This window comes from Myotis daubentonii, chromosome 1 (assembly GCF_963259705.1).
Source record: "Myotis daubentonii chromosome 1, mMyoDau2.1, whole genome shotgun sequence".
NCBI classification, from domain to species: Eukaryota; Metazoa; Chordata; class Mammalia; order Chiroptera; family Vespertilionidae; genus Myotis; species Myotis daubentonii.
In genome coordinates this window covers 209,596,770-209,609,311 of record NC_081840.1, presented here as the reverse complement: position 1 = coordinate 209,609,311, position 12,542 = coordinate 209,596,770, and the positions used below count along the sequence as shown (strand labels likewise).

The 12,542-nt window shown below is 38.8% G+C and overlaps 1 protein-coding gene across 6 annotated transcripts in view; it reads right to left on the bottom strand.

The window, feature by feature from the left end:
* RFC1 (replication factor C subunit 1) overlaps window positions 1-12,542 on the bottom strand; it is an 82,575-nt gene that overhangs the window by 38,682 nt on the left and 31,351 nt on the right. Inside the window, exon 2 of one of the 6 annotated variants that reach the window (XM_059673241.1) lies at window positions 10,641-10,738. The exons of the other annotated variants lie outside the window; for them this stretch is intronic. The gene's annotated coding sequence lies outside the window, so the exon portion shown is untranslated. The remainder of the gene's footprint in view (window positions 1-10,640; window positions 10,739-12,542) is intronic. 6 annotated transcript variants of the gene reach the window in all.

The window sequence follows — 12,542 nt, the reverse complement described above, 5'->3', positions numbered from 1 at the left end:
ATGGGGGTCCCCTGCCCAGGCATGATTCCTGGGCCAGAGGCCTCAGGCCTGGGCGGGGGCCAGAGCCAGTGATCGAGGGGAGATGGGGGTCCCCTGTCCAAGCCTGACACTTCTGGCAGAGGCGTCAGGCCTGGGCAAGGGGCTGATCAGGCGATCAGAGGGTGATGGGGGTCTACGCCTCTGGCTGAGGCATCAGGCCTGGGCAAGGGGCAGAGCCAGCAATCGGAGGGGTCTGGGGATTCCCTGCCCAGGCCTGACGCCTGCGCCAGAGGCATCAGGCCTGGGCTGGGGGCAGAACCAGTGATGGGGGGAAATGAGGGTCCCCTGCCCAAGCCTGACACCTCTGTCAGAGGTGTCAGGCCTGGGCAAGGGGCCGATCCTGCGATTGGAGGGTGATGGGGGTCTATAGAATAGATCTGCTATTTCTAGGTGAATGCCACTTCAAACATGAAAGTACCTAAGATAATGTAAAAAAAATCAAAAAGGATTTAGCCTTGCTTTCTAATTTTTATATTTATATTAAAATGAAACAACGAACTTTACAAAGTAAAACTCTTACAGGTTTCTGATTACTAAATGTAAAAAAGGAATCCACCATTTAAAAAGAGTGGCCCCAACCATTTTGCCTCAGTGGATAGAGCGTAGGCTCTTGGACTGAAGGGTTTTGGGTTCAATTCCAGTCCAGGGTACGAACCTCAGTTGCAGGCTCCAACCCCAGCCCCAGATTGCAGCCATGAGGGAGGCAACCAATAGATGTGTCTCTCTCACATCGATGTTTCTCTCTCTGTCTCTCCCTCCCTTCTACTGTCTCTTAAAAAAAAAAAATCAATGGAAAAATATCCTCGGCTGACTATTAACAACAACAAAAAAAGCAAGAGTGTTCTTACTAGATGTCTCTTGAAAATGCACATTGTCCCCTACAAGCCCATTTTTCCTAAAACTTACATCCCATCCCACCCTACCCTCCAAAGGCTTTCAATAAACATTCTTAACCTGTAACCAGAAGGCTTTAATTAAAGCATTGTTTTACTTAACTTCAACTATAGTCAGTCTACCTTTAAGCTTAATTAAAACTGTATCCATACCCATAGATATAGAGAACCAGTTGATGATTGCCAAAGGGAAGGGTGATGGGAATATGAAAAAAATTTTTTTAATTGGAAAACTCAAAAATCCAGAATTCCAGCTTATTCTGGAAAAGCAGGAGCTCAGGGGGAAAGAGGAAGGATTCATTCACAAATCTTTCCAAGCACATCCATGGCTTGATATACTTCCAGATTTCAGTTCAACCCTGTTAACAAGAGTTGGGAGACTAGGTTCAGTCACTCATATATCTGTTCTCCCTACCTAACAAATCCGTCCTTCTCCACCTGTGCCAGAAGTGGAAAGATGTCTGATTCAGATCAGTACAACAGCCACATGAATCACCCGTAATGATGCCATTTAGAACATAATCTGAAACTTTTCCTTTTCTCAAAAATAACACCATAATGAATTATCATGTTATGGAAACCTTAAAATTTATGGCTGGTCTATTTGAAACCCCTAGACTTGGTTAAGCTGTAGCATAACCAAACCAGTTAACATTCAACAACCAACTTTTCTACTTAGCAGTCAAAACAAATTATGTAAATTGCCCTTAAAAGAAGATTCAAAACAACACTGCTGATACTCTGGCTTTAATAAAAAAATAAAATAAGAAAAACCACAAGACTGGGATCTGGTAAGTATAGACAACCAATACATCTCCTTAGGGAGTAAGTGCAAAATTAAAAGTATATTTAGTGTATATAAAGCTTCTAATCTTATCTGAGAGCTTATTAAATTTTATAATTTTTACTATGTTTACATTCAGTTCCATATCTGTACTTCTGGAAAGGAGGGAATCCCTTAATGCAGAACAAAATAACTCTGTCTCTACAAAATGATAGCCCTTGACTAGTTTTTCCCCCACTTTAGAAATGTCAAAAGTACTAACATTCTATTTCCACTACTCCTAGTCATAAGCAGTATGACAGAAAACTCCAGACCTGAGTTGACCCAACAACTACTGTGTTTTCCTGTTATAAGTTTTCCTCAAGAACTTCCTTGCAATCTAAAATTCTTTATCTGTCCTGCCTGGCCTGTGTGGCTTAGTGGTTGAGCATCGACCTAAGAACCAGGAGGTCACTGTTCGATTCCCAGTCAGGGCACATGCCCAGGTTGCGGGCTCAATCCCCAGTGTAGGATGTGCAGGAGGCAGCCATTCAATGATTCTCTCTCATCATTGATGTTTTTATCTCTCTCTCCCTCTCCCCTCTTCTCTGAAATAAAAAAATAAAACATTATATCTGTTCCTAAGAACTTAATTCAGGCAGTGTCAATTACCTATTTGATACAGCCTCAGAAAGGGAAACAATAGTATTATAGATATTTGCAATCCCTAGCTTAACCCTTTCTCCAGCAGTCTTATAAATATTTGCAGGTAATAGACTAGCATGAAATTTAGTGAGATCAGGAGTTTCTAAGAATATCAGATTTAAAAGATTGTTGGCAAATGTGTAAGGATATGGGACCAACACATATGTGATAATGACAGTAAATTTGTAAAAATCTTTACGAGGACAATTTTGCAATACAGGGTGTGGAAAAAGTAGGTTTACAGTTGTGAATATGCAAAACACAGTTTATTCTTGTATTATTATTTAATTATTGTATTCTTTTCTATACTAACAACTGTAAACCTATTTTTGCCCCACCCTGCATGTACCAAAACCTTACACATGCATACCTATTAACTGGATCCAGCAGTTCCATTTCTAAGATTTAGTAAAAATAAATAAACAAACAAACAAGTACACAAAGATATGTGTACAAAATGCTTACCACAGCATTGGTTCATTCAAATGTAAAGACAACAGACTGCAATAGGGCAGGAAAAGATGAAGAAAAAACTAAAGGACTAACAGTTTAGATTTTTGGAGAACCAAGATGGCGGCATAGGTTAACGCCGGCGTTTGCTGCTTTGAACAACTACTTCAAAAGTGAAACCAAAAAACGGAAGGGACATCACCCAGAACCACCGGGGCGCTGGCTGAGTGGAAGTCCTACAACTAGGAGGAAAGAGAAACGCATACGGACACTCAGAGGAGGCGCAGTGCTGAAGTCAAATTCTGAGGTGCGGAGTGCGCGGAGCGGGCTGGCGGCGGAGGGCGCGGTTGTTGTTTTCAATCGGGAGGGAGTCGCAGACTCTGAGCTCCAGATCCGGGCGAGTCTTTAGGGACCCAGACTCAGGCGGAAGAAGCGGGACTGTCTGGCTTCGGTCAGAGCGAGTGCAGCTTTCTCTCCGAGCTTTGCAGCGGGTGCTGGGACTCAGAGAGGCAGAGCCCCTTGGGACAGGACTGAGAGCCGCCATAACTGCTCTCTCCGGCCCACCCTGTTGATCCTGTTCGACCCGCCCTGCCCAAGCCCTGCACAGAGGCATTTGCCGGATAGCCTCAGGCAAAGGCTAGATTAGCACCTCCCTAGAGGACAGAAGTTCTCTCACCGCTGACACAGCTGATTCTCATAGCCACTTGGCCTGGAGGTCAAACCCTCCCTGGAATTAGCTACAGCAATCAAGATTTATCTATAAGACTGCGAACAAAGACCACTAGGGGGTGCACCAAGGAAGCACAACAAAATGCGGAGACAAAGAAACAGGACAAAATTGTCAATGGAAGAAATAGAGTTCAGAACCACACTTTTAAGGTCTCTCAAGAACTGTTTAGAAGCTGCTGATAAACTTAATGAGCTCTACACGAAAACTAATAAGACCCTCGATCTTATATTGGGGAACCAACTAGAAATTAAGCACACACGGACTGAAATAACGAATATTATACAGACGCCCGACAGCAGACCAGAGGAGCGCAAGAATCAAGTCAATGATTTGAAATGCGAGGAAGCAAAAAACATCCAACCGGAAAAGCAAAATGAAAAAAGAATCCAAAAATGCGAGGATAGTGTAAGGAGCCTCTGGGACAGCTTCAAGCGTACCAACATCAGAATTATAGGGGTGCCAGAAGATGAGAGAGAGCAAGATATTGAAAACCTATTTGAAGAAATAATGACAGAAAACTTCCCCCACCTGGTGAAAGAAATGGACTTACAGGTCCAAGAAGCGCGGAGAACCCCAAACAAAAGGAATCCAAAGAGGACCACACCAAGACACATCATAATTAAAATGCCAAGAGCAAAAGATAAAGAGAGAATCTTAAAAACAGCAAGAGAAAGAAACTCAGTTACCTACAAGGGAATACCCATACGACTGTCAGCTGATTTCTCAACAGAAACTTTGCAGGCCAGAAGGGAGTGGCAAGAAATATTCAAAGTGATGAATACCAAGAACCTACAACCAAGATTACTTTATCCAGCAAAGCTATCAGTCAGAATTGAAGGTCAGATAAAGAGCTTCACAGATAAGGAAAAGCTAAAGGAGTTCATCACCACCAAACCAGGATTATATGAAATGCTGAAAGGTATCCTTTAAGAAGAGGAAGAGGAAGAAAAAGGTAAAGATACAAATTATGAACAACAAATATGCATCTATCAACAAGTGAATCTAAGAATCAAGTGAATAAATAATCTGATGAACAGAATGAACTGTTGATTATAATAGAATCAGGGACATAGAAAGGGAATGGACTGACTATTCTTGGGGGGGAAAGGGGTGTGGGAGATGTGGGAAGAGACTGGACAAAAATCGTGCACCTATGGATGAGGACAGTGGGTGGGGAGTGAGGGCGGAGGGTAGGGCGGGAACTGGGAGGAGGGGAGTTATGGGGGGGAAAAAAAAGGAACAAATGTAATAATATGAACAATAAAGATTTAATTAAAAAAAAAAAAAAAACAGTTTAGATTTTTAAAAAAAGACAGCCTCAAATATAACAGGGTCACTGGAGATAGAGATAAGTTTATATTGTTTATAAAATGGGAAAACAAACAACCTAAATATCTGTTAATATGTTCAAGCATATAATGGAATTCTAGGCAGCAACAGAAAATTATAATGCATAGTCACATTTACTAACATTAAAATAATTTATATGTTTAAGTTTCAAAAGCAGGTAACATAATGGGATGTTAAATGATATATTTATAATCCATCTATTTATCCATTTATATATACTTTTAAATTAACATTCAAAGATTTGAGAAAATAAAGTGTTAATTTTTATCACTGGATACGGGATTATGAGTAAGCTTTCATTTTTTTCTTCCTATCTTTTTTAATCTATATATTACACTTTTCTTTTTCTTTTTAACCCCCATCAATATTTTACAACAAATTGACTCTCTCCTAGAAACTCTCTAGCCCCATTGGTTTCTCCCTCCTCTTCACTTTTACTTGCTTACTTCTTTCATTATTTATCAGCATCTCTGATTATTCTGTCACTAAAATCAGAGACTGGGACTGCATGGTACCTTTTTAATCTAATTACTATTAATAACAGTTATCATTAGTGAGCATTAAGCTACATGCCACCTTCTTTATAATGCATACCTTTAGCCCAGTGGTCACCGACCAGTGGTCCGTGGACCACTGGTTTAAGGAAACCTTTGGAGCAGCAGTCGCCAACACTGGTGGTCCATGAGGTCCGAAGGTTGGCGACTGCTGCTTTAGTCACTAGTTCTACCTCATGTCAATACATGCGCCCCCGTTTTTCACTTTCTTTAAAGAAGTTCATAACCTTTAGCATAGTAATTCTTGGAGGTGCTAACAAATATATACAAATATATTCATCACACTACTAAGAACATGAAAAGTAAGCAACTGAAATAATCAAAACCAGGAAAATGCTACATAAATTGTGGTGTAGCCATATAAAGGACTCATGCAGTCATTCAAAACTAAACCCAAATTTCGAAGCTCAAAAAAAACAACCTTATGAAAACAGCAAAATTAAGCTGGCAAAGAAACCCAAAACGCATAGCTTTGTTCTTTTAGGTTAGCCTTAACACTATAGATATAAATGTCACCCCTACAAGGAAACTTCTCTTCATGAGCTTCTCTTTACAGTAGTGGAGGGTAACAGAGCCATTCTCTAAATTCCTGGCTTAGAATACATGAATTCAAACTTAATGATGTCTTCAAGCTATATACCCAGACAATGATACCTAAACACAGACATAATTTTATAAACATTTTCATAATTTCTGAGTGAAAATATAATTATACATGGATTTTCAAGGAAAAAATATGGCCGTGTTCTGCATGAAATTCAAGCATGTACTAAGCAAAAATTGCAGATATGGCCCTCTCTTCCCTGATAACCACAAAATAAATAGCTCTCCAGGCTGCTTGGAAAGAAGGCACAATTCTACTGAAATAGTTATGAAAAGAGAAAAAAGACTGACTTGCTTGATTTGACACTTACTTAGTGCCCTGTGATTTGTGCATTTCCCTATACTCCTTACACTTATGGGACTAACAGGAAAAAAGTCAATTCATGATCCTAAGCATAGATATTTCTTATAAACATAAAGGATCTCATTAAGGTGACTATTGAAAAAGAAATATGGTGCTCACTAAAAATCACAGACATAACTGAAAGCATTCTGTCATCTTGCCTTGATAAAACTAGAAAACCTGAAAAAAAGCAGCATTCTGCTGTCGCTATAGTATGGCTTCTGAACTACTTTAGGCCCTGGCCCATGTTGCTCAGTTGGTTGAGCGTTACCCCTACATGGAGAGGTCGCCTACTCGATTTCCAGTCAGGGCACATTCCTGGGTTGCGGGCTCAATTCCCAGTGAGGGCATGCTGGAGACAGCCATTTGATGTTTCTCTCTCTCCCTCCTTTCCTCTCTCTCTAAAAAAATCAATAAAAACATGTTAAAAAAAAACTGTCGCCCTTCATAGCCTTGAAAAGGCTACATTAATACATTATGGAGAAAGAAGGCAAAAGAGGCCAAGGATTAGAACAATGCAATTAGCTGCCTGCAAAAGGCAGTCATTTAGCAGGCGTTTCTGTGACCACCCTCATGTAAAATAAATATTTTACGAACCTACACAACGTGTAAAGATTAATGTTCCAAATAAAGTTATGATTGTCCTTCAACATTTGTTCTTCTTTTCTAATAAGCCTAAATCTGTTCCTTCCTTGTCAGAAGCCAAAGGCAAAATGTGTTCTCTTCTTCCCAGAAACTTGTAATAAAGCAATGAAAAATAAATCTAAGTCAAATTTCTGACATCTAGTTGAAAATCATGGGCAATTGAACTCAGAATCTCCCTCTAGGCAATCTGTCTCCTTATAAAAACGCCATTTATTTTTATTTATATACAACATAACTGCAAATGTAGTAACAATCACCAAATAAAGGAGTATTATCCAACAAACAGCAGAGGAACTGGCTGGGAGAGAAGATTGCTTTGCCACTCTGAGTTAGATGCATTCATTCATTTAAAAGGGTAACAGATGGCAATCTCCCTCCCAGGACCACGCCCATGCTTTTCCCTTCCCCCACCCTACCCTGCACCACCCCCCAGGCACATTACCCTTACCTTCCTCACTCCCAAACTCCAAGGGCCCTTCCTTTACCTCTCAAACTTGTTTCCTAAGCCCATTTCTTCTAGGAATTACTTTTCCTACCTCTGTAATTTACCCAATAAATGTTCTCTTACAAAAAAAATAGTAATATATATAAAAGGATAACAAATAAAAGAGAGAAAATAATGTGCAGATCCATATAAAAATCTATTTACAAGCCAAAGCGGGGGGGGGAGTCTAATCTTGGAATTCATACTGCTAAGAGCTTGGGATTCTGATTTTCTTTCCTTCAGTCTGGAACACACAAAAAACAAATTAAGAGAGACCATGCTAAAGAAATGGGGTGTCGGGGGTGTCAGGGGTGTGGGAAGAGACTGGACAAAAATCGTACATCTATGGATGAGGACAGTGGGGGGTGTAAGGGTGAGGTGGGAACCGGGTGGAAGGGAGCTATGGGGGAAAAAAGAGGAACAATTGTAATAATCTGAACAATAAAGATTTAATTTTTAAAAAAAAAAGAAGAAAAAAAATATATATCTGGTCCTAGCGCCGGTTTGGCTCAGCGGATAGAGCATCAGCCTGCAGACTGAAAGGTCCTAGGTTCAATTCCAATCAAGGGCACATGCCCTGGTTTCAGGCTCAATCCCCAGTAGGGGACATGCAGGCAGCAGCTGATCAATGATTCTTTCTCATTGATGTTTCTATCTCTCTCCCTCTCCCTTTCTCTCTGAAATCAATAAAAATATATTTTAAAAAAATAATAATATATATCTGTTAATTAAGTGGATGGAAGCGAAACGAAACATACCATCTCTTCACCATTTCTGTAATGAATCAGATATCCCAGTGGTCGGCAAACTCATTAGTCAACAGAGCCAAATATCAATAGTACAACGATTGAAATTTCTTTTGAGAGCCAAATTTTTTAAACTTAAACTATATAGGTAGGTACATTGTTATTAACTTAATTAGGGTACTCCTAAGGCTTAGGAAGAGCCACACTCAAGGGGCCAAAGAGCCACATGTAGCTCGCGAGCCGCAGTTTGCGGACCACGGAGATATCCTATACATACTTCAGTATGCAGGAAAGCTCCCCACAACGGATAATTATTTGGATTTGGCTCAATAAGTCAATAATGCAGAGGTTAGAAACCCTGCCATAGCCTATCAGAAGAGAATTTGGTGGATGTCCAGACATCCCTTGTTCTAATATTCATCTCACCTACTAGATGCCACAGTACCCAACAGTTGTGATGAACAAAAATGTTTCCAGATATACTGCTAAAGGTCCCCTAGGAGGCAACATCATCCTTGATTGAGAGGCACTGATTTATGACAAGATGAAGAAATACAAGATAAGTAACAATAGCTACCAAGACTTATAAGTAGTAATTGAACAGCTATTCATAACAAATTGGACAGCTAGACCCTAGGTACTGATAATGGATTATGGCAATTTTGTCAACTTTGTAAAAAGTTTATTTGTCCCTTAATATTAAACAATTTACTAATGATTCAGAAAGAAACACAAAAACAGCTTTAGCAAATTTGTAGACGATATGAAGTCACATGATATAAAAAAAAATAAGTGGATGAGAGACACTGAAAGAACTACTGGGTTCTTCCACGGGGAAGCTTTGTACAATCTTAAACTCAAAATTGCTTTTTTTACTCTAGTAATGTGTGACTTAGGTACTTTAAAATAATATTAATCTAAAGACTTTACTCATCCTCTGCCGGGAGCCGGTCCATCCTTGCTGTTTCAAGGGACCTGGCATATATGGCATACGGTTCTTAATATGTTTGCTCACCTTCTTGGCACTATGTTTTAACCAAGGTCACCTCTCCAAGAAAGGTTGAATCCCCAGGTAGGGATTTTCCCCTGAAGTTAGGGAGGGAATAAAACCCCTCAACTAAGTGCCAGGCGGGTAATTAATCCCTTTAACTACGAACAATCATGCTTAAACTACATAATCTTTTCTCCCTGGAATGGAGATAAGAAACGCCCTAACCTTTGTAATAGAGATTGATAGGATTGAGTCAACTGGTATAAATACAGTTGTAACAAGACAGAAACACTCAGAACTTAGAACACAGAATTCAGAAGACAGAACCGACTCAGAACTTAGAACAGAATCAAGAAGACAGAACTCAGAACAAGACAGCAAGAGACAGAACTCAGACAGGGCTTGGAAGACAGGACCAAGAGAGACAGAGCCTAGGCACAGAACCTACACAGAACGTTCTCTAGAGACAGAAGAACTTCGCTGGAGAGGTCCTGGCAAAAGATCCTGGACAGAAACTGGCCACACAGCCTAGAGACAGAACCTAGCGCGAGAACATAGCTACAGAACCTGGCTGGAGATCTCAGACAGAACCTGGCTGGAGAACCTAACGAGGGAACATGGCCACAGAACCTGGCTGGAGATCCGAAGCAGAACCTCTCTGGAGATCCTGAACAGAACTTGGCTAGAGGTCCTGACTAGGCTGCTGATCAACTGAATGCTGTCTCTGTGTCCTTCCTTCTTCGCCGACTCCGTCCACGCCTTTGGGGACCCCTGGACCTGCTGGGGTTGGACCCCGGCAATCCTCAAAAATGCTAAACTAGTTTCTACAGAGTTTTAGCCCACAATCAACAATAATTTTGAACAAGTACAGTCAAAGAAATATAATACACAGTGCTTAGCTTCCTCTTCGAATTTTTCTCTCAATAACTCCAGGTTTCCCTGAAAACATCTAAGAAAAACTCTCTACCCTATAGAGAATCCATTCCTATTTGTCTGTACACAAAACTATATGTCTCTAAAAACTAGCAAAAAGAATGCTACACACACATCCCCAATAATATTTTCTGCTACTATTTTCCCCAAGTCACAGGTCACTGATATTACATAGTAACCTGGAGAACACATTTCTAATTTTTCCCCATTTAGCATCAAGATCACTAACTGCCTCTGGAATTACATACTATTAAGATGACCAGTCATAAACAATTCTCAACACAGGGAAAACCCCCACCATTTTCAACCAAATGCCAGCCCCTGATGAAACTGGATAGTAAAAGGTCATCTTTGCCAAACAAAACTCAAGGTCTCTCACTTCATTAAACAGCTAAAAGTAAAAATATTTACCTAGTACAACAGTATTCGGTTTTTACCAACCCACAAAACCTTTTCACTAGAGTCGATGGTTAGCTATGAAGATATTTATCAGCAGTTTTTTCCTTTTCCTGTATTTGGGAGATTATTATAGTTAGGTACTTTAAAAATCAATAAATAGCGCAAAATAGATTTAATCAAATAAAATGGTGAAAAATATGTCATGGAACTAAATGATAAGCCTAAAGATCTGTACAATAAGATAGCCTAAAGAACTGTATAATAACATAAACAAAAACACTTAAACTAGGTTATTTTCTAAATTAAGGTGATTTCCTAAATATGTTCCTCATTGTTTATAAAACACTATGCAATAGATATAAAATGCAAGCCACAAATGTAATTTTAAATTTTCATAAAGTGAATTTTCACATTCAAGTTTTTAAAAAGGGTGAAATTAATTTTAATAATATACTTACTTAACCCAATATATCCAAATTATCACTTCAATATGTAATCAATACCAAAAAAAAGATAATTTACTTTCTTTTATATTATGTCCTTGAAATCTGTATTTTACACTAAAACCACTCTCGATTTGATTTAATCACATTTCAAGTGTGCAATAACCACATTTAACTAGCAGTCCCCTTACTGGACAATGCATATAACATAAATGACGTGAGTCAAATACAATTTCTAAATTTCTAAAGCACTATTATATAATCAAGAGAGCCCTAAGTACTTAAGCAAAAGCAAAATGTCTTAAGCATAGTCTTTAAGGGCAGATATAGGCATACAATAAAATCAAACAAAAAATAACAATTAATACTTATTTAGCATTTACTATGTGCCAGACACTATTTTAAGGCATTATCTTACTTGATCATCACAAAGGCCTTTGAATTGGGTACTAGTAATGTCAGCATTTTACAAATGAGAAAACTAAGACACAGGGAAGGTGAACAAAGATGTAACCTAGGCAGTCTGACTCAGGGGCTATGCCCTTTTAAACACTACACTTGCTATGCTGCAAGAAAAATACCCAAAATAACAAAAGTTGGTGTATAACAGGTAAAATATGGAATAAAACAGCAAAAATTCTTTCTTTGGGAATTAACAGATTTTAAAGCTGAATCATGTCACATAACCCTTTTCCACAAGTAGATCCAATCTCCAACTAATACAATTTTAAATTAGAATTTTTATTTTTAAATAATTATCACCACAAATATTTTTTAACTTTATACTGGTAGTCTGAATATTTACTTATGATGCAGTACTAATGCTTAACAAAAAGTGAAGAATAATAAAAGAATTATTTTAAGGTCAAGAACATTCCAGTTTGTGTATTAATTTCAAGAGGCTGCACTCTGTTATTGAAATTCATTATATTTCTGATTTTATTATGCTAGTTATATTGTAGACTTCTTTTTAACAGTTTCATTCTCTTTTACATAGGAAAGGAAAAGAGCTTATCTTCTCTCATTCACCTATCATATCAAGGAATAAAAAAGTATGAGAAGATAAAACAGGCAAGAAAAGAGGTAGCTTCTTTCCTAATTCTCAATTTAAAGAAAAAGCAGAATACTATGTAATACTGAACATCATATTAGATGGGTACAAGGTACCCCAAGATTTTTAGCTAAAGCAAGGGACACTGCTCACTTTCACCTGTCCATGCAATCAGCAGAATGATGTAAACATTGCCTAATGTTTACAAAAATTTCAGATAAAATGCTGGACATTTCTTTAGAAAATAATATTCAAAAATACCTGGTTTGAAATAAACAATCACATGTTAAAGAAAATCTGTGATGAGAGCTTAAGGTGTCTGACCCTTCTGTGTACCTAACATCACCCGATAGTGACGGCCTTGACCCAGAGCTGAAGGCCATGGCTGTCTGCTCACTAACCATGGTGTCTCTGGAAAGC